This window comes from Sceloporus undulatus, chromosome 4 (genome assembly GCF_019175285.1).
Source record: "Sceloporus undulatus isolate JIND9_A2432 ecotype Alabama chromosome 4, SceUnd_v1.1, whole genome shotgun sequence".
Taxonomy (NCBI): Eukaryota; Metazoa; Chordata; class Lepidosauria; order Squamata; family Phrynosomatidae; genus Sceloporus; species Sceloporus undulatus.
In genome coordinates this window covers 139224735-139227438 of record NC_056525.1, presented here as the reverse complement: position 1 = coordinate 139227438, position 2704 = coordinate 139224735, and positions in this window count along the sequence as shown.

Here is a 2704-nt window from a genome sequence, read left to right as displayed (position 1 = left end):
ATGATGTCATTACTGTCCTGGAAGATCCCTCAGAAACAATGATACCCTTAATAAAGCTACTCAATCAATTTGGATCACTCTTGGGATTTAAAATCCATGTACAAAAGGCTGCGATGCTGGCTAAAGAATTTGGAGAAAGAAGAAATACAGAAATTGGAGGTGATATCAGGTTTTAAAATGGAGACAAAAGTGAGATGTGTAGGAATTACTTTGACCAATAAAAATTAAAACTTGTTTCAGAATAACTATGAAACGATATGGAATGAAATTAAACAAGACTCCGAGAGATGGAACAAATTGAAATTGCCATTGATAGGAAGAATTTCAGTTATAAAGATGAATGTTTTCCTTTACATTTAACATGCTATTTCCCCCACAGACTACATCTATTTTAGCTAATAATACACCGTTTTATAAAATCATAGAATTGGAAGTGCAGTCTAGTCCAACCTACTGCCATGCAGGACTACACATTCAAAACACCCCCTGACACAGTATTCCAGGTGAAGTTAGACCAGAATAAAGTGGCACTATTCTATTAAAGAGGTTGCAAAAAGATATATCCAAATTTATACGTCAGAGTAAAAAACGAAGGATAAGGTTTATGTTGTTACAAGCTTCAAAGCAAGGGGGAGGTCTTGGACTGCCAGACTTGAAATTATATTTTTTTTTGCATCTAGTTTGGTTTGGATCAAAGAGCAGATAATACTAAATTATAGACTGTTGATTTGGAAGGTCATGGTATGAGCTTTGGTTGGCATGCTTTTTTATGGTATGACAAGCTGAAAATGAACAGACTTTAATAACCACTTTTTAAGGTGTGCTATTTTAAAGATATGGAATGAGAAGAAACAAAGATTATCCCCATAAACTCTGTTTTGCATTTCTATTCAAGAGACTTTGTACTGAACACATAAATAAACTCATGGCAGAGATGTTTATAGAGATTTATTAAAATGGGATAACAATGATGTTAAATTCAAAACCAAGAGGAGCTTGTTAAAGATGGATATGACTTCCATTAGTGCCATTCCAAGTAATTAATGAAAAAATTTAAAACTCCATAAAAACTTTTTGGTTTTGAAAGAGAAAAAAGTGGATTTGAATTAAATTTATGTAATGTTGAACATTTGACTGGGAAAATTTATAGGTTGCTGTTAAAAAATAGAATTAGCAGACAAGTAAGTCAAATACATATACAATCAGTCCCCCAGATTCTTTATCCATGGATTCAACCATCTACAGCTTGAAAATATTCAAAAAAGATATACATTCTAAAAAGCAAACTTTGATTTTGCTATTTCATATAAGGGACAACATTTCATTATGTTACTGTATTTTATGGGATCTCAGCATCAACACGTTTTGCTATCCATGAGGGGTGTCCTGAAACCAAACACCAGCGGATACCAAGGGCCTACTCAAAATTTTGGATGTAACACTGAGCTGGAGTACTGGGGAAAATGTGAGTTTAAAAGGTATATTGAGTTATGATCCTAGAGAAATTTTTATAAGATGATGTATAGATAGTATCTGACTCCAATGAGATTGTTTATAATAATACAGTAATTGTAAGCTGCTCTGATAGCCATTAGGGCTGAAGGGCGGGGTATAAATACCATAAATAAATAAACCTGTTCCACTGGGAAAAGAATGGATGATCAAAGTCTTCAAAATGGCCGAGATGGACAAACTGGCAGCACTCATTTAAGAGAAATCTTTGGATATTTTAAAAAAATATTGGGAACTATTTTTGTCTTACATGAAGAAGAAAAAAAGAGAAGATGTGCAGGATTTGATGTTTAATGATATGCTGTCATACTTTATGGTCAGAAGTAGTAATGAGTGGTTTTGGGAATAAACAGAATTTCACCATATCTATTATTTGTTCCTGTATTCTTGGATTTGGGGTGGGGTGTAAAATCAATTTTGTATCTTTTTAAAAGTTATGTTTGTTTCATGGGTAGACTGGGTCGGGGGACTTTTGTATGTATTAGTATCTTGGTGTATTGTTTGTGTTTTTAACATGTTCGCTGTATGTTATAAATCAATAAAATATCATAAAAAGAAGGTATTGCTTAATTAAAAACATGAGTAAAATACCAGACAAATAATGCAGTTTCAATATGAAAATTAAATTACTTTAGGTGACTATATAAAGCATCCATCCAGCAATGAAACCCCATAAAGCATGTGCAGCAGTTTTCTCTCTAAGGAGTTTGAAATATTTTGACTACTAGAAAAAAAAATGTGTGTGTGGGGGTTATTTAACAGAATAAAAGCAACATGGCATACTATTCTCTTGTTTATTAAATACAACAGGAACAATGTTTATTTATAACACACTTTCCACTAGGGTAGATTTAAATTTAAAAGCTATGTAACTCCCTGGTGTCTACCCCATGGTATCAAAATCTCATTCCTCCTTTGGATGGTGTCATCATCAAACAATGATTTTCACACTTAAATCTTCACATCTGGTAGTCAAGAAGGTTTTAGTTTATTACTGCCATTCTTTTCTTACCCCTTTTGCTTATAATAGGTTTAGTTACTGGCAGGAATACTTTTACTCATAACACACAGAACAATATTCCTCAAAATACTGCCCACAGAGGACAAGATCCCAAAAGGGACATGAACTAGTGTATCTCAAGCCTCATACAGACAGGCCAAAATAAAGCTGCTTCAGGCCACTTTAGAGGTA